Source organism: Hermetia illucens, chromosome 2 (genome assembly GCF_905115235.1).
Source record: "Hermetia illucens chromosome 2, iHerIll2.2.curated.20191125, whole genome shotgun sequence".
Taxonomy (NCBI): Eukaryota; Metazoa; Arthropoda; class Insecta; order Diptera; family Stratiomyidae; genus Hermetia; species Hermetia illucens.
The window spans coordinates 187,612,271-187,636,151 of NC_051850.1; the positions used below are offsets into that span (position 1 = coordinate 187,612,271).

Here is a 23,881-nt window from a genome sequence, read left to right on the forward strand (position 1 = left end):
AGATTACGCTTTAAATAGGCAATTGCTTTTTAATGTGGCTGGATGGTGAGGCTATTGTCATGAGGGGGTTGATAAAACAGTATTGCAAAAGTGGACGAAATAATTAGGATCACGTTGAGGCTCCCGACTCCCCCCAAGCCCCGTGGAACCACCGTACGGTATTACATCACGGGGCGGAGTCAGCTGATTTTAGCTTGGTCCCCTTTCGCGCTTTTCTGGTCTCCTCTGCCTTTCGCAGTTTGCTATGGATAGTTTCGACCTTGGAGTAGATCGCATCCCAGTCTTCCTGACATGCTAGCATTCTTCGCACCAGATTCTCTGATACAAGCACCTCTCCTAGAGTCTCCTCTAGGTTCTTCCTTTCCTCCACAAACCTTGGGAAGTGGAAGAATACATGCTCTGGGTCCTCTGGGACTCCATCGCAGTTTGGGCAATCGGGTGAGGTATCTAGTTTAAACCTAAACAGGTACTGACGATATCCTCCATGTCCCGTGAGAAACTGAGTAAGATTATAATTGATCTCACCGTGCCGTCTCTCCAACCACTCCTTGATGGCAGGGATGAGCCTGTGTGTCCACCGACCCTTTCCCGAGCGTTCCCAACGCTCTTACGATCTATTTAGAGATCTCTCCCTTTCGGCGTTCTTCCTCTGCGGTAAAGGAGAGATAGACTTCGCACTATATATATTCGTCATCTCATCTGCCAGGATATCAATGGGCATCATTCCAGAGACGACGAATGCTGCATCATCTGAGACAGTCCTGAATGCCGAGCACACCATTAGGGCTGTTCTTCTGTAGACTGAACTCAGTTTGTTAGCGTTAGATGTAACCCGCAATGCCTTTCCTCAAACTGGAGCTGCATAAAACAGGATCGAACTCACTACCTTAGCTATAAGCAACCTGGAAGCATGCCGGAGCCCTCCCACGTTCGGCATCATTCTTGCCACGTGTGGCTTATAGCTAAGCTTCCCATCTATCATCACTCCCAAGTATTTGATCGCAGGCTTAGAAGTGATGATATGATTCCCAATTTGAATACGGGCAAAATTTCTTTTACGGCGCTTGGTGATGAGGACCGCTTCTGTTTTTTCCTCCGCAAGCGTCAGAGCAGAACTCTCTAGCCAACCCTTAACAGCACTGATCGCTTCGCATGAGTATAACTCAGCATCTTCGAGATGCTTTGTGACAACAACCAGCGCTATATCATCGGCGTAGCCCACCACCGTGGCTTCCTCCGGAACGGGAAGATTAAGAACATCGTTGTACATGATGTTCCACAGCAGTGGGCTCAGTACGGAGCCCTGTGGGACACCCATGGAGACAACGTACTCCTGGGGTCCGTCATCGGTGTCATACCAAAGCCTCCGTTCTTGTAAATAGCTGTTGACAATAGCTGCAAGATAAGCGGGAATACCAATCTTTTCCAGAGATTCCGTATTAGGTTCCAACTGGCCGAATTGAATGCATTTCTCACATCCAGGGTCACTACTATGCAATATTTGCTAGTACTGCCCTTTCCGTGGATTGCATCTTCGGACAAACCAGTAACCATTGCATGGCATCAATGGTTGATCTGGCTTTACGGAACCCATACTGCCGATCTGAGAGCTCCCTGGCTCTCAACAACCGGGAGTAATATATTATAGATTACTCACTCTAGCATTTTGCCCACAGTGTACAAAAGACAAATAGGTCTGTAGGAGGTTGGCTCACCTGGAGGTTTGCCAGCCTTAGGCAGTAGCACCAACTTCTGTCGTTTCCATGATGCAGGAAATATCCCCTCGGACATGTCGCACACTGCTGCTCTGGAGCATCACCAGCTTGAGGTTTTTACACAGACCTAGTGTCCTACGTTCTTGTTGGGAGATGCCCTGACAACTTTCAATGGCCTCTGAATTGAAGTAATCACGACGCACTGCGGCGACAATAAAGCCGCAGTTTTGGACACGTTAGAGGCAGTAGCCTAAAGTAGATTGGTTTCGATTGTTGAGGGATAAGGAAGCCTTTCATAACAGCAGTATGGGTTCCGTAAAGCTAGATCAAACATTCATGCTATCAAATTAGTTGGCAGCTTGATCACAAATGAAATTGACAGAAAGTATAGTACCATTGGTGTTCCCGTTTATCTCGCCAGCTACTTGCAAGAACGATGGGTCCGGTAGGACACCGATAATCAGCCCAACGAGTACGTTGTCCCCGTGGCTGTCCCATATGGCTCCATACTGGAACCCACTACTCTGGTAAATCATGTACAATAAAGCTTCCATTTCTAGAGAAGGCTACGATGGTAGCTTAGTGCTGTTAAGGCCTTTCTAGAGAGCGTTGGACTGGCAATCCCAATGTAGAGGATTCGTGGAAGAAAGGAGAAACCTTGGCAAAACTCAAGGTGTAATGCTGCCATCATAAAATTTTGTTCGGGGAATGCTAACATGCCAGGAGCAATAGAATGCGATTATCGAGATGATTCGGGGTAATCTGCGAAAAGCGGCCGAAGAAATTCTCCACAATAAACGGCTCCACGTCTTAGAAACAATTGGCATTTTCCTCCCATATGGATTTCGTCTTCACCTTCACTTTTGGGTAACTTCTGCTTACTCCTGGGGCTCCACAATAATTTTACTCCACTTTCATTCTACCTCCCCTTCGGTCGTTGGCTGAGAGACTTTAACAACATTAGATTGATAGTTCAATTTCAGGAGGAGGAGCTTATACCTTTGACTTTGGTCCCGGACTTTTCTCCTACGACCCTAGTTGGAGGATGCTGACAAAAACGGTCCTCTCCATATTTTGTTTTGTTAGTTTAAAAGCGGGAACACACGGAACATATTTTGTGTTCAGAATCCTGCGTTCTTTCTTATATTTTCCGCCACGGTCTGATCGCCGTAATTGTGAAGGAATCCCATGTTACAAAGAACGCAGCATGTGTTCTGTGTGCGCTTATAAATCTAGATCAGGCGCTGTTGAGTTGGAGATGATATTAAGGCTGCGGTTACAGTTCAGAACGTGTGTTAGCATGCAGCGTGTAAGCGGGTATAAGAGGGTATAACGTATAAATTGATTACACGAAATGTAATGGTCTAGTTCTTCGCCGTTGACCGTTGACCTTCCCTGTTCACCGCAGACCCACCCAAACCAATCCTACACCAAAACCCAATTCGGTTCTTCCAATACATGGATGACATCATCCTTTACAGTTTTACCAGAAAAATCCAGGCCGGTGAAGCCCACTTGAATTTTTGGACAAGCTTTACCGATATTTCACCTACTGGAAACTCTCCCTAAACCCACAGAAATGCGTAAATATCGTATTCTGCGGTAACATAAGGATGACGCCGAAAATGAGGAGTGACATATCAACTCTATCCCTCAAAATTCACGATGCCCCAATCCCAACCGTAAATGAAGTCACCTACTATGGGGTGACTATGAATGCTCGCCTATACCACCTCCCTTATATCACGAGGGCACTGTGCCTTCGATGTCCTTTACCCAATCCCGAAATACAACATCCCAACACCTTTGAAAATCAAGCTGTTTTGCTACAAATAGCTTATCCGTCCCCTCCTCATTTTCGACCTCATTTTCTGGTTCGGCAGCTCCTCTACCCAAATCGAACGACTCCAACTCAAATAGCGCAGAATCCAATGCCACTACTCCAACACCTACGAAAACGAAGCCGCTCCAAATACGTCTCCAACTAGATCCTTTACGACACCTGCCAAACGCCCCACATCGACGCTGTCCTTGCCCGTCAAGCCCTCAACTTCACACCCCGGAGGCCGTGCTACGCTCAATGTGATCAACAGAAAGTTGGTGTGGCCAGGCATACGAAAGGACGTAATGCCATGGACTCGTAACTGCCTACATTTTCAACGCGCCAAAGTCGGCCGGCACAGACAAAATCCGTACCAATCAATCGAGGTACCCGACGGAAGATTCCAGCAGGTTCACTTGGATATTGTGGATCCTCTTCCACTTCACGTGGGTACAGGTATTGTTTGACGATGCTGGACAGATTCTCCTGTTGACCGGAAGCCACAGCACTGATAGACAAGTCTGCCGATTCCGTCGCTGAAGCATTTGTCGCGGCCTGACGCCTAGAATTATAACCACGGATCAAGGCACTTAGTTTGAATCCTCACTTTTCACTGTTTTAGCCAAAATACTGGGATGGAAGCGGACCAGAACACCCCCATATCATCCGGCATTAAATAGTGCAATTGAACGGTGGCACCGTTCTCTCAAGGCCACTCATGTGCTTAGAAGACAATCGTTTCTGGGTAGAGGTCTTGCCTTTGGTTCTCCTCGGCCTCCGAGCAAGTGTCAAACAAAACCTGAACGAGCCATCAGCAGAGCTGGTATTCGATACCCCATTACGGTTGCCAGGTGAATGGTTCCTTGATTCGGAAGTCGAGAGAGATCCCAGTGTATTTCTCAGCAAAATCCATCAGCACCTCAGCAACAACCGAACATCATTCCTGCACACACTTCTTCGTATGAGTGGATGGACTGGATCTCGCTGCAGCATTACGCCCGTATTGTTCAAGGTGGATCTTAACATTTATTTTCACCGAAAGGCTGAAACCAGCTTTCCTGGAATACGACGTGGACAATCCGATGTCGCAATCGGAATACAGTCAGTTAACAACGCGACCTTTCGAACTAAGGCCTTTTACATCACGAATTTCGGATGCGGATTTTCCGGTGCAATCGCAAATGTATCTCGGGCATCAACTAGAAACTCCAGTGGAAAAGTCACCCACGGTTTCCCAGTCAACAGGAAAGGCATATGCAACTCCTCGACCAGCGATTAAGTTTCGGCCTATGAAGAAGATGCCCTCATTCGTATTGATGACAACCACACCAGACCAAGTTCTTCATCACCGAGTCAGGTCACACCTCTGATTCCAGGTCAAGCAGAGGCAGTGCCGGTTGTGCCACTTGACCCAGCAATAGTCACCTGCTACCTTGACTTCATTCAACCCGCGTCCGCAGCACATCTGACATGTGTACCAATCGAAACCCCGAACGTCACCGCATCGAGAAGTGTCGTTCCTAATCTCACCTGACTCCATCACTCGAGGGGGAGTTATGTAGTGACTCAAGCGCACCTTACTTCAGGTGCCAAAAACTCTCACCACCAGAGACGCTTATTCGGTTAGCAACATAACAGTCGAATTGGAGCAGCCAACCGGCTGGGGTCGTTATTGCATACTTTATTGTATATGGAGTTGTAACGGAGTTGCGAGTATCAAAAGGTATCTCTTTTTATGTTAATTCCAAAACTAAGTATTTTTATTCAACCGGATCCAGTGAAACTCCTGTTGGAATATGACCATTAGTTGTACCACCTTTTCGTCGACTTCAAGGTCGCCAGGGTAGAACTGCACACGGCCATGATACAATTCGGTAAATCAACTAAATTGATAAAATTGACTAGTGTGGCTCTAACCAAGATGTGAGGCCAGCTAAAAACCGGCAGGATAGCTCTTAAAACCAACCACGGTTAAGACAAAGGGATGCTCTATCACGCATTCTCTTTAATCTGGCCCTGTAAAAATTGATCCGTGATGCTGATGTAAATGCGGGAGGCAATGTCCTTTTCAAGTCCACCCAACAAGTATGCTGACGATATTGACATTATAGGATGAACGACCCGAGATATATTATCTACCTTTATCTAGGTCGAGCAGGCGGCGTTAGATCTTAGTCTGGTGGTAGCGTCAGCACCAAAAACAAAGAGGCAACAGCAATGACACTGCTCAAATGAGAACAATAAAGATAGAAGACTACAATTTTGAGATCGTTGCAAATTTCTCTTATTTAGGGTTCAAAATCATAACCCATAATAGTTGTGATGGCGAAATCCGCTATTCCAACCGCATCGTCTCACCATTAAGTCAACGCTCTGACAATGATCTTGCAAGTCCTCCTTGGAGACTTGGGTTCTTAGCAAGAAAAATGGCGAACTTTTAGTTGTGTTTGAGAGACGAATCGTCGAATTTTTGGTTCCCTACAACAGGATGGAGATACCACGACCGACTGGTTGTTGATAAAATCTGACTCAAAAGGTTGTAGTGCGCGGGTCATCTAATCCGTATGGATAAAGATGATCCAGCGTGGAAAGTCTATAAGGGCAATATCCACGATAGAAAAAGAAGACAAGGTAGACCCTGCCTGAGATAGAGAAAGAGGCGTAGTTCAGGGCCCCAGACAGCTTTTAGGGATATCGAATTTGTGCACCCCGGCGTGAAACCGGGTTGTCTGGAGTTCCTTAATAAGGCAGGCCTAGACCGGATACCGGTTGTTGGGCCGTTGATGATGATGCTGGAGTGGAGAAAAACCCACATATCGGTCGGTCAGAAGTCTATTGAAGCAGGATGTCTCAGGGGCTGTCCACAGGGAGGGGTTCGCTCTCCACTGTTATGGCTCTTGGTAATGGATACCCTGCTGTGGCTCCTGGAGGACTAAAAAGTCTTCGCGCAAGCATTTGCGGACGACCTAGTCGTAATAATTACCGGCAAGTTTGCGGACACAGTATGTGACCGTTTGAATGCAACTCTGCATGTAATCCACAGCTGGTGCCTCCGCAACGGAATCACGGTGAACGCTAGGAAGACTGGACTAGTTATGTTCGTTAGGAACGTCAGGTGGGGCAGCTATACGCTACCCACCTTAGCAGGGGCGGAAATCCAGTTGGCACAGACAGTCAAGTACTTAGGAGGACATTTCGACTCCAAGTTAACGTGGAAGCATCATATCCAGGAACAATATCAGAAATCCTGCAGATTGCTCTGGTGCTGTAGGAATGCGATAGGTAAGACCTGGGGACTTCCACCCAAACGGATATACTGGATGTATACATCCATAATAAAACCCATTTTGATGCATGCATGCATCGTCTGGTGGCCAAGACTGAACTTTGCTAACAGCAGGAAGCTGCTAACGCAGATTCAGAGACTTGGTTGCCTAAGTATTACTGGAGCAATGAGTACTACGCCGACTGCGGCACTTGAAGCTATCCTAAATTTACCCCCATTCATTTGGAGGTGAAACGGAAAGCAGCCAACGACGCATATAGGCTCGATACCATTGGGGCGTGGAAAGGCGGCCAATCCAACGGGCGTGCGTCTATCTGGAAATTCCTTGAAAAACATAGGGTAGCCCTGATGCCGACCGATCATATGGTTTCCAGATTCGTCTTTGAAAAGACATACACTGTCGTAATCACCGAAACAGAAGAATGGTTGACAAGTGGCCATGAGTCTTTTCAGATTACAGACCTAATAATCTTCACCGATGGGTCAGTCACGGAGGATGGATCGGGTGCAGGTGTGTTCTCGGAGAATCCGATTATAGAACTGGCCCGACCCCTCGGAAAAATTACGACCATATTCCAGGCGGAGATATATTCCATTTCATTGGTAGCAGAAGAATGTCTGCGACAGAAATGGAGGGGTCGCACCATTCGAATCTGTACCGACAGTCGGGCGGCATTATCAGCACTAGATGGCAACGACATGTCAAGCCAGTTGGTGTGGAGTTGTCATCAGGTGCTGCTGAAGCTTGGTCGACTGAACGAAACATTCCTGATGTGGGTGCCGGGGCATTCCAACATCGCCGGTAAGGAGGAGGCTGACAGACTGGTTCGCCGAGGGTCGGGATCCACAATGCTGGGGCCAGAACAGCTCTTGGAATCCGACCATCTACTGTCAAGTCTACTCTGAAGAGTGAAATTGCAAGGATTCACGCAACCAAGTGGAAAAATTTGGACTCTTGCCGGCAAGCGAAAATCCTTGTGAAGGAGCCTAGGGCCACTAGAGCGGCATTTTTGTTGTCTCTTAAGAAGTCGGACATGAAAACCCTAGTTGGGCTTTTGACGGGACACTGCCCCTTAAACTACCGTATGGAAAAGATTGGGGTAGTGGTTTCGGCTATGTGCAGCCAATGTGAGGAGGAGGAGGAGACGGTCCTGCACTTTTTATGCAGCTACCCGCATCCTCAGATCTCAGACGAAGACACCTTGGCAAGGTTTTCTTCAATGAAGAATCTGCACACTCTCTGCCTCTGGAGAATGTTCTCAGATTCGCTAAAGCCGGATGTGGTTCTGGCCAATGAAGGCGATATAAACACTTATCGGAAAGGGGAACTGGTTGAATTGTAGATCTGACTTTTGTCAGCCTTGCGTTAGCACGTGACATGGCCTGGCAAGTTAGCGAGGACTTTACGTATAGCGACCACCAGGCTATAACCTTTGAACTAAGGACGGAACCACAAGGCAGGAGACCCGCACCCCGGAAGCCAAAATCCAGAAGGACACCAGGATGGTTCAGCCAAAGCGATGGATGAGCAGGCATTCATGGAGGTGTGGCTAGACTTGCCTACCAAAGCAGGCATGTCCACGGATAGAGCTCTCCATGTCACACAGAGTATCCTTAAAGCATGCGACGCGCCGATGCCTAGGAGATGCTCATTCCCCAGTAGAAGACCCAATTATTGGTGGAATAGTGAACTTGCCAGCCTTCGATCGATTTGCCACAGAGCCAGACGAACGGTTCAGAGGGCAATAGGTAGGATCGATCAGGGGCAAAAGGAGCATGCCTATAGGGAAGCTCGCAAGAACCTCAAGCTCGCCATCCAGCGGAGTAAGAGGGAATGTTTTAAGGAGCTCTGTTCGGAAGCGGACATAAATCCGTGGGGTAGCACCTATAAAATCGTGACAGGGCGATTCAGAAGCCGATCGCCTTCGCAGATCACGTGCCCTATACTCTTGTTGAATATAATCCAGGGGTTATTTCCCCTGCGAGAGGGGGGTACTGACACCTTCCAGCGCCCCCTGAATGTGATGCCGATTTCACCAGTCACCAGGGACGAGGTGATGGAGATCTGCAGTCGAATAGGCGACATAATAAGTACCCAATAAGGCCCTCAAACTTGCCGTCAAATGTAGACCGGATATGTTCGCGGAGCTGTTCGAAACGTGCATGTCCGAGGGTATCTTTCCTGCACCATGGAAGCGGCAGAAGCTGGTGCTGTTGCCTAAGGCTGGCAAACCTCCAGGGGAACCGTCCTCCTATAGACCCATATGTCTTCTAGACACTATGGGGAAAATGTTGGAGTGGTTCTTTTATAATAGATTACTTCCAGTCGTCGAGAGCCAAGGGGGCCTTTCAGATAGGCAGTATGGGTTCCGTAAAGCCAGATCAACCATTGATGCCATCAAAATGGTTAATGGCTTGGCTGAAAATGCAATTCACGGAAGGGGTTGTACCAGCAAATATTGCGTGGTGGTGACCCTGGATGTGAGAAATGCATTTAACTCGGTGAATTGGAACCTTATACGAAAGTCTCTGGCGACGATTGGTGTTCCCACCTACCTCGCCGCTATTATCGATAGCTACTTAAAAGAACGGACACTCTGGCATAGTACCGATGATGGACCTAAAGAGTACGTTGTCTCCGCGGGTGTCCCACAGGGCTCTGTACTAGGCCCACTACTGTGGAACGTCATGTATAATGATGTACTTAACCTTCCGGTTCCGGAGGAGGCCACGGTGGTGGGTTACGCACTGGTTGTGGTCGCAAAGCATCTCGAGGATGCTGAGTTGTACTCAAGCAAAGCAATCAGTGTTATTGAGGCTTGGTTAGGGAGTGCTGTACTGGCACTCGCGGAGGAAAAGACGGAAGCGGTCCTCATTACTAAGCGCCGCAAAAGAAATTACGCCTGCATTAGAATCGGGAATCGGATTATCACTTCCAAGCCGGCCATCAAATACTTGGGGGTGATGATAGACGGAGGACTAAATTTTAAGCAGCACATAGAGCATACTTGTAAAAGAGCATCCACCACAAGTATTGCTCTGGCAAGGATGATGCCGAACGTAGGAGGCCCGCGGTACACTTCCAGGCTGCTCATAATCAGGGTGATGAGCTCTATCATGCTGTATGCAGACCCAGTTTGGGGAAAAGCACTGCAGGTTTTAGGCAATACATATAAATTGAGTACTGTTTACAGAAGAACAACCCGAAGCGTGTGTTCTGCCTTCAGGACCGTCTGCCAATTGACATCCTGGCAACCGAAATGATGAACATTTATAACACCAGGTCCATCTCTCCCTTATCTCAGGTGAAAAAAGCCGAAAGGGAGAGATCCATAAGCAGATGGCAACAGCGATGGGACCAGTCAGAAAAGGGTCGTTGGACTTACAGGTTGATCACTTCCATCGGGGAGTGGCTGGAGAGAAAGCATGGGGAGATCAATTATAATCTCACAAAGTTTCTCACCGGCCATGGAGGGTACCGTCAATACCTGTGCAGGTTTAAATTGGATACCTCGCCTAATTGCCCAAACTGCAGGGTCCCAGAGGACCCAAACCACGTTTTCTTCCAATGTCCTAAGTTCGTGGAAGAAAGGAGAAACCTAGAGGAAACTCTAGGTGAAGTGCTATCACCGGAAAATTTTGTCCGGAGAATGGTAGCCTGTCAGGAAGACTGGGATGCGATCAATTCCATGATCGCTGTAATCCAGGATAAATTGCGAAAAGCAGAAGAAGTGAGGAAGACGCGGTTACGAACCCCGCGGGTAGACGAAAGGAGATCTAGCTAAAGTAAGCTAACTCCGCCCCGTGATGTAATACCTAAAGGTGGTTCCACGGGGTAGGGGTGGAGTCGGGGGTGGTTTTAGTGGGTAAAAATCCCACACTCTCCGGCGTGCCCAGGCCAGAGTCTTTTAAAGATTTCCACCTCCTCAAAAAAAAAAAAAAAAGATTCGCTAAAGCCTGCGAACACCGTAGGCGGGAAGCTATTGAATAGGCAACCTACGGGGATAGTACAATGGCCTGAGTGCTCGGAACTGCGGCTCCCCCCAGTTAACTAAACTAACTAACTACACCTCGAACGCTGATAAGCTTAAGGCCATTCTGACATTCCGGTGGAAAATACGATATCGTAAACTTACAAAATCTGTAGTGTCCGCGGCTTAGCGGCGGTCAGGACGTCAGACAGCTTTTAGGGATATCGAATTGGTGCACCCCGGCGTGAAACCGGGTTGTCTGGAGTTCTTTATTAAGGTAGGCCTAGATCAGATACCGGTTTTTGCGCCGTTGATGATGATGATGACGATGATGGTAGAAAAAGGAAACGTGGCAGACCCTGTATGAGATGGAGCGATGGTATAGGCTTTTAGGGATATCTCTGAACCTCAGCACAAAACTGAAATGTCTGGAGCTTCTTGCTAAGCAGGCCTAGACCGGATACCGGTTTTTACGTTATTCAACATTTTTTTTTAAAAGGAAAACTAATTAATTTTCCTAAACCGTGTAAGCAATTGAAGTCACACATACCCATCAAATGAACTTTTCAATTTCATCACTTGAAACCATTTCTGCCCGTTTTTTCTAAGTTTCCTTTTTCATTTTCTCTTTGTTTTAAAAGGATCAAAATTTTTTCCCGACATCAATTTACCCTTTTTTTGGCCATTATTGTTAGTTGTTTTTACGGGAATTTTTCAATTCCCTTGTTGGATTACAAAATGGCTCACGGTCATTCTAAAAAACTCTCGAATGAACTGCCCGAACTATATCGCCAGAAATAAAAGCCAACGAAATTTTTCACCCCCTATTATCTAAAAAAATAAAAACTTTTTAATCATCATATCACATATTTGGGAAACTCCTGGAAAATTCCGTTGTAGAAGTTACACAGTCTCGCAATGAAAGAGGAAGTAATGAAAAATCCAAATTTGCTCCGGATGCATCGGTAACGCCCTCGCCCGCTCGCTCTTGTCTTATACACTAGTGATTCCAGGAGCGCGTTCAAATACAGCACCCCAGCAGGATGTAGCACTATTGCAGTGCTAGAATTGGATAGGGGGCAGGAGCGGGGCATATGTACTCGGATATTCCCACTTCCTGGAAAATGCTGATGTTGATGGCTTTGTAGTTGCATTGCACTTGGGCTTACGCCATTGTAAGTCCCGAACTGAAAACGTCAGTTGAATCCTTTAATTAAAAAAGTCTTCCCTTGATATGGCAACGGACTAGAAACTGAACCCATATGTAGGTATGTTCGTATTCCTCGAAATATTATACTTAACCCTGCACCTGCATAGATTCAGTACCAGCAGGTGGGAGCATGCTTCGCTACCCATTCGCACCACTGTCGACACCGCCTTGTCCTTACCATGCCAGCTTCCTCAAACTCCTCGTCTCTGAGCTAGTCTATTCATCGGGATGCAGAGGAGTGAAATCGTCTTGGAAGAGTTCTCCGTCAGTCCGAAAATCCACTTATGGATTTCGTGATTAAGGAGAATGGAAATGCTGAGCAACATCAACGTCACTTAGAGGAGTCTCGGCAGCTTCCTCACCTGCTTTTTGCATCATTCTTGTTGCTTTCTTTGCCGCATTTCTCGTGTTAATTAACGGAACACGGCAAAGGTATGTAAATGGGACTATCGCATCATGCGCTTCGGGAGCTCGTCAAACGAGAGCCTTCTTTTGAAATTAGTATGGCGACAACGGAGCTCAAGAAATGATGCTTTGTGTGTGCATGGTCCCGGGATGGTTTGAATTCACTCCTTCCAGATCCTTGCCTGGTTTCATCTCGCAAATCCGTCTATGCTTGACCTTAATTCCTAATGCTTGTTGGTTTTTAATTTCTCGGAATACTAAGCAAATGGTGTGCACGTTTGCCTGAGGAGGGTCTGTACGCCTGGATCGGAAAACATGGAGACCATTGCTGACACCGATCCTTGCAAGGAATGGTGCGAGTATAGTTTATCAGTACCAAGATATAGCACACAAATCGTTATTAGTAACAGTCTCATTAGCGCCTGGGTTTGCCACACATAAAGAGTGTTGCTTCCAGCTCATGAAGGATAATTCGAAATCCATTCTAATAGGGTGCGGTTGAGGAGCTCTAAAACACCGGCGAAGTGTTTCTCAAGAAGTAACGGAGGAGTTATTCCTTTCCTAGATTTCTAGTCATTGAGTCCTCGATAGTATCGTTGCCCTTCTCCAGTTTGGCTCCAATTGTACTCCCTGCTGTTTCCGTCGTACTATTATGACGCCACTGGTCCCTTCGTAATCCTTCATGGATACACTCGGTATTATCCCTGCTGCGGCACTGATAAGCATAAAACTGCTATGCCTCGTGCCTGGGTTGAATCCTGTGAGAACTCAGTCCCTAAACGCAAAACAGTATCCCGAGCGCCATAAACTTCGCGGGATCGGGTGTTAATCTCTTGGAGCATAAAAGTGAGGGAAATTCATGCGGAGCATATTTATATTATGACAGGATTTACGAGCTCGTATGCATCACGGAGGGCACTTACCGCAAATTATCATTGTGTAAGATTTATTAATCAAATCGTCTTACGTTTAACGTCTGCTGAAGTCATTCCTGGAAAGGTCAGACCAGATGAACATACGCACGCAAGGCGAAAGATTTATCTCGTTCTACGGAGGAACTGGAGATATCATTTCATTTGGCTGTTGTATTTCATGTCAAGGATTTCAGTTTGTGTGACATAAACTATGATACATGGACATATTAATTGTTTAATGGATTGGAATATTCCATTCATCTTGAAATGTGTCTGCCTGACCGGATATCAATTTGGTAGGGTCGCCCTTTTAGAAATAAGTTAATGCCAATGCTGAGAGTTAGGGACAGATTTCATGGGAGAAAATGTGATTAAGTTTGAACTTTATTGGGAAATGGTAAGCGTTTTGGATAAGTAGCTCCTGAGAATTTGCCTGACAGGATAAATGATAAGCAGGCGTCATGGGGGGTCATTTCGATTTGTCAATTTTCATGACTCGTTTTTCAGGGAATGGGTACGACTGTAAGCAATGGGTAGCTAAGAATGCGAACTTCTTCAAAGGCAGAGAATGTGCAGATTCTTCATTGAAGAAAACCTTACCGTCTGAGGTACGAACTGGAATTAGAAACGGTGGTGGAAAACCTCAACACAATCGTCATTGACGCATATGAGGCCAGCTGTCCGGCCAAGACAGTCAAGTCATCAAGGGATGTACCATGGTGGAACAAGAACCTAGCCAGAATGAGAACAGAGGTACGAAAACTCTTTAACCGGGCAAAACAAACCGGGGACTGGCGGAGGTGTAAAAATGCACTGACTGCGTATAGCAACGCGATCAGGGAAGCGAAACGGAACAGCTTTAGGGAATTCTGTGAAGGGATTGAACAGATCACAGAAGCAACCAGGCTGTACAAGGCTGTAGCCAAACACGGGGGAATATCCTCTGTCTGCTTGAAAAGGAAGATGGGACATTCACCGAGAATGAGGAGGACACGGTACACCTGCTTCTCAGAACTCATTTCCCGGGGTCCTACCCGTCGGCGGCAGGCGACAACAATCTGCCTGACACCCCAACAACGAATAAAAGGGGAAGGAAAGAGAGCTGGAAACTAGCAAAAGAGGTATGCTCAGAAGCTAGGCTAAGATGGGCAGTGGGAACTTCTAAACCAGTGAAATCTCCCGGAGTAGACGGCATTTTCCCAACACTTATCCAGAGAGGGCTAGGAATTATCTTAGAGTCTCTTTTGAGGGTGGTAAGGGGGAGCATAGCACTGGGTTACGTACCAAGGGCATGGAGACGGGCAAAAGTGGTCTTTATTCCGAAAGCGGGTAAAAAGGATCCTTTTCACCCTAAATCTTTATGACCAATCTGCCTAACATCGTTCGTACTTAAAACGGTGGAGAAGGTCATAGACAACTATATCAGAGCTAATGTTCTAAAGCATAATCCCCTACATCACTGTCAACACGCTTACCGGGCAGGAAGGTCAACTGAAACTGCTCTGTATCAGCTGACAGAGGTACTACGGGACGCCATAGAAACAAAAGAAATTGCACTGTGCGCGTTTTTGGATATCGAAGGAGCATTCGACAACACATCGCACACAGAGATACAGGATGCCCTGAGCCGCAAAGGAGTGGGGAAACACCCTGGCACTCTGGATGGGCAAAATGCTAGAAAGCAGACAAATAGAGGTACAAACAGGTACAAATTCTATTATCATGAACACCACTCAAGGATGTTCACAGGGTGGAGTACTATCGCCGCTGATGTAGAGTATGGTAGTGGATGAACTCCTGGACGTGTTAACTAATACTGGAATACATGTCCAGGGCTATGCGGACGACATTGTTCTAATCTGTAGGGGCAAATATGAAGATACCCTATGTGATAGAATCCAAACTGGATTAAGGGTTACTAGTGCCTGGTGCAGGAAGATGGGACTGCGGATCAACCCAACCAAAACCACCATAGTACCATTCACTAGGAGGCGTAAGCTGGATCACCTGAAAGCCATAACATTACATGATATGGAGGTGAAACGAGAAACAGAGGTCAAATATTTGGGAATCACGCTAGACCAAAAATAACTCTGGCAGACACATGTCGGAAACACTTGTCGGAAAGTCACGAGGGCTCTGATGACTTGCAGATCCATAGCTGGAAAAAAATGGGGTTGCAGCCCGAAGATACTACTTTCGATATATACTGCAATAGTAAGGCCAATGATTAACTATGGAGCGGTGATCTGGGCAGAAAGAACCCAACTCAGTACACAAGCCAGGGAATTACATAAGTTCCAAAGGCTGGCTTGCGTGTGTATCAGTGGGGCAATGAGGACATGCTCAACGGCATCCCTGGAGGTCCTTCTGGGATTAACCCGTCTCCATCTGCACATACAGATGCAGGCAAGGAGATCAATATTCAGGATGGCCGGTAGTATGAGTGAGGCGAGGAGCTGCCTAAATCGAAGGAAGATTGATATCCTTTCTAAACGGTATCCCGAATTACTGATACCGAGGGGTAACATGAAAACAAGGTTTCACTTCGATAAGAAGTTTGAAACACGTTGGAGTAACAAGGCAAACTGGAAGAGCGTGGCTGCGACATACAGCTTAAACCAGCAACTGATTACTTGGTACCCTGACGGATCCCTCACAGCAGAGGGAGCGGGTGCCGGTGTCATTGGTCCAAGGAAAATGTATTTTGAGCCAATGGGCAGGTACACTAGCATATTCCAGACGGAAATATACGCTATAGACAAATGTGCTTCATTTAATCTGCAGAGGAACTATAGGGGGCAGAACACAGCTATTCTCACCGATAGCCAAGCAGCGATCATGGCACTTAGGTCCAACCAGGTGAACTCTAAACTGGTATGGGAATGCCTTGAGAGACTAATACACTCGGCTCGTCCAACAAGGTCTGGATACTTTCAGTTCCAGGCCATGCTGGGTTGGAAGGCAACGAGGCAGCGGATGAACTAGCCAAGAAGGGAGCAGGGATGCCTTTACACGGACCGGAACCCTTCTGTGGAATCGGAAACGGTTTCATGGCTATGAATCTAAGAAACGAAGAGAAACGGTTGAGGGAACTATATTGGGCGGGCCTACCAGGGATGGAGCAGTCCAGGGTGCTTATTGGGGGATACGAACCCATGAGTACAAAGAATTGCTTAAACCTTACCAAAAAGAACCTTCGAATCATAGTGGGAATTCTCACTGGTCATTGTCGGCTGAACTATCGCCTAGAGAAGCTAGGGATATCTACGGACACTGTCTGCAGGTTCTGTGAAGAGGAGGATGAAACCTCTATACACGTCCTGGGACAGTGTCCGGCACTTGTGCAAAGTAGCTCGAGACATCTGGGAGAACACTTAATACCAGATGCAAAGCTGAAACATCTGGAAATGGGGAACATACTAAAGTTCCTAACGGTTACAGGCCTGCTTGAGATACTATGATCAATAGGTACACTATAACCAGTAAAAGGGGCACAATAGTTCTTCAAGGACGCGGTGCGACTTTCCCTTAACAGAATAAGAATACCGTCTGAGGTCTGAGGAGGCCGGCCAGTTGCATAAAAAGTGCAAGGCCATCTCATTGGCTGCACATAGCCGAAATCACCACCCCAATCTTTTCCACATGATAGTTTCAGGAGCAGTGACTCGTTAAAAGCCCTACTAGGGTTTTCATGCCCCACTTCCTAAGGGACAATAAAAATGCCGCTCTGGCGACCCCAGGTTCCTTCACTAGGATTTTCGCTTTCAGGTAACAGCTCAAATTTCTCCACTTGCTTGCTCCTTCAGAGTAGACTTGACAGTGGATGGACGATTTAGAAAAGCTGGTTCTGGCCCGTCATTGTGAATCCAGACCTTCAGCGAGTCAGTCTGCCATTACCAGCAATGTTTGAGTGTCCCGGCACCCGCATCAGGAATGTTTAGTTTAGTCGGGCAAATTTTAGCAGCACCTGATGACAACTCCACACCAACTGGCTTCATATGTCGTTACTGTTTCTATTATGGACGTATACATCCCATGTATCCGTTTTGGTGAAAGTTCCCAGGTCTTACCTATCACATTCCTACAACACCAGAGCAATCTGCAGGATTTCTGATATTGTTCCTGGATATGGTGCTTCCACGTTAACTTGGAGTCGAAATGTACCCCTAAACACTTGATTGTCTGTGCCAGTTGGATTCCCGCCTTTGTTAAGATGTGTAGCGCATAGCTGCCGTACATGACGTTCCTAGTGAACATAACTAGCATGGTCTTCCTAGCGTTCACCGTCAGTCCATTGTGGCGGCATCAACTGTGGATTTCATGCAGAGTTGCATTCAAGCTATCACAAACTGTGTCCGTAAACTTGCCGGTAATTATTACAGCTAGATCGTCCGCAAATGTTTGCGCCAAGACTTTTTGTCCTCCAGACGCCATTGCAGGGTATCCATTACCTGGAGTTATAACAGAGGAGAGACAACCCCTTCTTGTGGGCAGTCTCTAAGGCATCCTGCCCCAATAGTGAAGTGGCCATTTAGGAGTGTATGTATCCTTTATGAACCGATATACTAGCCTTTCTTGTCCTTTTAGTAGTAATCACGTTAGGTCGATCGGGCGGAAACTTTTTGCGTCCGTGTAGGTGGGCTTTCCCGTTTGGGAATAAACATCACCTCCACATCACGCTAGTTAATTGGAATATAAACGTGTGCTAGGTATTCACGATATATATTCCGAATATGTAGACCCAGGGATCCATTCCGTTTATTACTAGTGCAGGAATGATGCCATCTGAACCTGCAGACTTCTATCTATGGAAGTTAAATGCTCATTTTACTGGCTCCAGTGATACTACTTTACATGCCAGATTCCAATCTCTCGGTTGAGCACTGTATGCATCTGTCGGCCCTTTCGGGTGCTGTTTGGGAAGTGCACTTCAGGCAAATCGCCGTTTCTCCATGGCTTTCTGTGTACCTCCCGTTCTTTCTAGCTTCTAGCTACGTTCTTTAACAAAGATCCGCTTCAGCTTTGAGGTTACCACAAGAGAGATAGTCTCTTAGTCTCTTTGCAAAAGTGCCTCCATGATGAGCCGTTGACGTTTAGCCGATCTTATGTTCTTCTTTAGAGCCATCTGTGTCTCTTTATAGTGATTCCACCCAGGGGTTAAATCACACTTCAGAGCAGGATTGGGAAGCATCCTTGTCGTTCTCCCCTGTTTTTCCACTATGGTGTTTTATCCTTCTTTGGCGTCTTGAGTGGATAGCTCTCTTCGAAAGCTTCTCTCATGTTAATTGTGATCATCTGGGTTGTCTTTTAAATTCTAACAATGGATTTGATAGGCTTCCCAAGGATCGTGACTCGGTCGCTTAGTTCTATTTTATACGTTGCCCAATTTATTTTCCGCGGATTTTGAAATGGAGTGGGTGGAGGTGGATCTATGTCCATTATGAAATCAATGCGTCTGTGATCTGAGAGTGTGATATCGTTTGATACTCTCCACTCTCTGACCAGAGCCGATGACCTTTCTTCTGACCATGTTGAAGAAAGTAGGTTCATTACCCAAATTAAAGATCTGCAAATCGGCTCCTACCAAATACTCCCGTAGTCTCGATCCTCTCGCATTAATGTTGGAACTTCCCTAGAATATGTGGTAAGTGTTGAGATCACATCCTGCTATTACCCTTATGCCATGGAGTTTATCACTTCCATTGGCATATAACAGGTTAGAATGCTGGAAGTTTGGACCCCTGACTACACCACCAACAACCCACGGGTCTTGTATGAGGTAGATATATGTCTTACAGCTATCGATCTGACAACTGATAAGTGTAGTCGCCACTTTACAATCCTGCAAATTTATTTGGGGACCTGATCTACGCTTCAGATGAAGAAACCGAGGTCTCTAAATTAAATACGGACCATTTCCGATCCAGGTTTCGTTCAGCATTGGGAAAACTCTTTTGGCCTTGCAATTGGTCGTAAGCTTTCCATGCTACCCATCGGACACCACCTTGTCGTGGTGGGGGTGGCTGTGGTAGTCTATTACTACACTAAAGGTGTCCACAAATACATGAAGCTGGGAGCAAAGGATTGGAACACTCCATGTGGTGAGAAGTCACAGACTTCGAATCCTCCCGCGACTTTGAGAAATCAGGTCGTGGCTGAGGCGTGAATTTTGGAGGCCTCACAAAATTCATGTTCCCCACGGAAAAATCTGTGGAAGACAGGCTCTTCACTTCAGTGGAAAATCTGTACTCGGTGTCTACGGCGTGGTCACCCAGAAAGGATAGTAGAGCAACTCACTTAATGAGAGGAACTGGAAATCTGAATACAGCAGGCCCGTCGGTGATACTGTCTGACACACTCACTTCGAAGAAGTGAAGTATCTGGGAGTTATTCTAGACCAGCAGCTTCCTTGTAGACATGTATAGATAAAGATGAAACGAGCTGTGCAGGCGGACCTGGTAGTAATGTGGATATATGTTGCTATCATTAGGCCGATATTCGCTTATGCATCCGTAGTGTGGTTGGTTAAGGTGAAACAAAAGAATTTTCGCTGCAAACTCCCCACACTGCAAAGAACTGTGTGTCTGGGTATCACTGATATAATGAGCATGCCATCCCGAGCAGCTCTGAATGCATTGCCCAATTTGAGGCCCTTGGATTTATTTATTCTGAGCACTGCAATGAGAGCAGCTCATCGACTAATTCGATTATGAGGGAAAATGGGCTTGGGGGGCACAGAGTATTGGAAGAGTTATTAGGAGAACTGGATCCAGTTTTCGCAATGTCTTCTATTTCTCAGATCCTCATAAATCTGTTTGGTAGAAAATATAAGGCTATCTTCTAACGAAGAGAAAACTGGGACGAACTAGAAGAATGCGTGTCGGGATATACTGACGTTTTCTACATCGATGGCTCAAAAACAGAACAGGGTTCTGGAGCAGGAGTTTACCTGTCGAATAAAAACGAGAAGTGGACTTTTCCCTTGGGGCAATGCATACCGGTCTTTCAGGCTGAAGTTTATACGATCCTAAGGGCAGCAACCTGGATGATTGACGAGTAGTTGAAGGGCAGGCGCATCATAATCTGTAGCGATAGTCAAGTTGCATTGAGGGCGTATAACAGCTCTTTGATTTCAAAAATCGTTTAGGAATGTAGAAATCGATTGAACTCTGTTTCTAGATTCAATACGATGGAAGTACTATGGGTACCTGGTCATTGTGGTGTAGGGGGAAATAAAATCTTGGCTGCTTTAGCAAAAGAGGGTTCAATTTCCCCAATGTAACTATCTTAGCACTTGCAGCAAGTTGACGATATTCCGTGCCGTCTCTCTGAGTTAGTATATGGGAATAGAACTTGGAATGTGACCAGCACTGTTACTAAAAAGCTCCTTCTAAACTCCTAAAAGGCTCATCAATTGTTGTTAGCGTCGGCATATTGGATTATTCTGGTCTGAGATAGATTATTTATTGTTTTGGCGTACGAGCCAATTACCCGTGGACATGTTGATCAGAAGGCAGAAGTGGCAGTGGATAGGTCACACATCAACGAAGTGCAACAACTCCATAACTGGTTATGCCCAGTATCTCAGGACGACAATAGAGTTGATCGCCGTAGAACTACATGGTACAAAACAGTGGAAAAGAAGTGCAATGCTCTCCCCAATGATATTAGACAGTCCCCCCGTGCGTGGTGGAGGTTTACCCCCTGGGTAATAATAAACCCTGGAAAGAGGCTTGACTTGGTACGTTTAACTAAATATTCTTAATATAGGGAATATGGCGGGGCTATTCATTAAACCGAACTTTGGTGGAGCCAACAATAAATCAATGTCAGTTATGAAGGACCAGTTCAGGAAAACAGTTCTATGGGTGTTACTAAAGGTGTTGCTTGTGGTTTCTTAAGGTAATCACTGTCTGCGGGAGGGGATTTAATCAGGGAAAATTCCCGCATTAACCTCGCTTGTTGATTATGCATGAATTTAGCAACACTTCCAGAAATAGTAATCTGGCTCGGTTCTGCTGAGCACAAGATTATAGGGAATCCCTTCACCTATTCATAGGAAATCTATAATGAAATTTCATTCATCTTTAACGTAGAACGTGTCTTCTGCATATGTTTAATTACAGTTTCATTGCGGTCGCCTATCAAGAACCATCTAAATTTTGTTTTCCAATCTTATGTCGTTATAAAAGGAAAGAAAGGACTCTAAATCCGTAATTATAATTAGTGACAGAAAGTGCATAAGTATCGCTCGTTTGCACAAAAGAATAATTTGGTATTAATAAACTAAAAGATGAAAGAGATGAGATTGGCGCTCTTTAGTAAATTCAAGCCACAAAATGCAAGAGTATAGACGTAGAACACTTCTAAGTTGGGTAGCCAATTATTCAGCGGCTTTGAATTGCAAATAAGCGGTATTTGCATTCGTAAGCTCGTGGACTTTCTGCTCGGAAATTAATCCATAATCATTTGAGCTGAGAGGAGTCTCTCTACCGATGCAATGAGGTATGTCCCCTTATGTGAAACATTTCGGAGTCGGTAAGTCCTAAATTATCGCTTCGTAAGTCTTTAGTTAAGGAGATGGGAATTTTCAATCGGTATTGACACATATGCTACTAGCGTATGGTTCCATTAAAACCTCGATTGGTACCCGTTTGCTTGTTGGATAACAGCAATGAATTATATTTCGGAGTGAATTTAATTGGAACTACACTCCCCTCTTCACTTCCCGGCTTCCCTAAACGATTGTTCTCCCAAAAACTTTTTCCTCGCCTATTCTAGTTTCCTCAGCTGACACTGAATGTACCGAATGTGCCCTTCCACCTGGATAACAACTAAACACCAGCTTTGATGAGATGAAAACATTCTCCAACTGGATTTTCTGGTGTTATCTTTCGACCCCGTCATAATTTTTTGTTTGCCTACTGGTCTAAAAGACCAGCTTGACATCTAGTTCATTTTGGAGAGTGTATTCTTTCAACTACCTGCTCTGTTTCTGAGATAAAGAACGATTTCCTGATTAACGCTGTGGGTGTACTATTCACTGGTGTTCCAGGACATACAACGAATTAGAAATAACTAATGAAAGTTCGGTCTGTAACCGGAGCGGCTCCCTTTTCCGGATTATACTACTTCGCCTTCTTTGGATAATATAATGTCTAATTGTACAAAGTCCTTTTCTGCAAGAATATAATGCATTTTGGAAGTTTGTTTTGGATAGATGCAATCATGGAGTTGACCGCATCCCAATTCTCTTGATGTGCTATAATTTTTGGCACCAGATTTTTTGGTACCCGCACCTCTCCTAGAGTCTCCTCTAGATTCCTCCTTTCCTCCACAAATCACGGACAGTGGAAGAATACATGCTCTGGGTCCTCTGGGACTGCATCGCAATTTGGACAGTTGGGTGAGATCTCCAATTTAAACCTTTGCAGGCATTGGCGATAACCTTCGTGTCCCGTGAGAAACTGGTTGAGATTATAATTGCTCGCACCGTGTCGTCTCTCCAATCACACCTTGATGGTAGGAATGAACCTGTGAGTCCACCGACTCTTTCCCGAGCGTTCCCACCGTTCTTGCCATCTATAAATGTATCTCTCCCTCTCAGCATTCTTCGTCTGCGATAAGGGAGAGATTGGCTTCGCATTGTATATATTCGCCATCTCATCTGCCAAGATGTCAATTGGCATCATTCCATAGATGAGGAATGTTGCATGTTAGCGATGTTGTTAGCGTTAATTGACATCCGTAACGTCTTCCTCCAAACTGGACGGCTTTCGTTTTTTTTCATCTGCAAGTGTCAAACCAGAGCTCTCTAGCCAACTTTTAACAGCACTGATTGCCTCGCCTGAGTATAACTCAGCATCTTCAAGATGCTTTGCGCCAACAACCAGCGCTATGTCGTAGCGTAACCCACCACGGTGACTTTCTCCGGAAGGGGAAGATTAAGTACATCATTGTACATGATGTTCCACAGTAGTAGGCCAAATACGGAACCCTGCGGGACACCCGTGGAAAGAACGTACTCCTGGGGCCTGTCGTCGGTGTCATAGCAGAGTCTCCTTTCAGCGAAATCACCATCAACGATAGCAGCGAAATAGACGGGAATAGCAACCTTCGCTAGTGATTTGTATATTAGATTCCAATTGTCCGAATTAAATGCATTTTTTAAGTCCAGGGTTACTACCACGCAATATTTGCTGGTACTACCCTTTCCGTGAATTGCATCTTCGGCCAAGCCAGTAACCAATTTTATTTGATCTTGCGTATGGAGCCCATACCGCCGATCTGAAAGACCGCTTTGGATGTCAACAACAGGGGATCTTTTTAGTTCAAACATGAGATCCCCTTTCTCGGTTCTTCGGATTCTGTTCAGATTTCCGCTCAGATCTTTTAGGACGGGATCAGCTTTGACCTTTCTGAGTATCTCCGCGTAGGACAGATTGACCTTACTGCAGATAGCAATCGCATTTGGACGAGTCGCACTTTTGCTTTTCCTTTCGCTTTTTGCTGGTAACTTTAGTCCATTCATCGTTTTTAAGGTTTTGTGTAAACA

The 23,881-nt window shown here is 45.9% G+C and overlaps 1 protein-coding gene across 3 annotated transcripts in view; it reads right to left on the reverse strand.

Annotated features, from left to right (window-relative positions):
* The window catches only part of LOC119650092 (Down syndrome cell adhesion molecule-like protein Dscam2), a 305,680-nt gene that overhangs the window by 122,868 nt on the left and 158,931 nt on the right, over nucleotides 1–23,881 (reverse strand). The window lies entirely within an intron of this gene.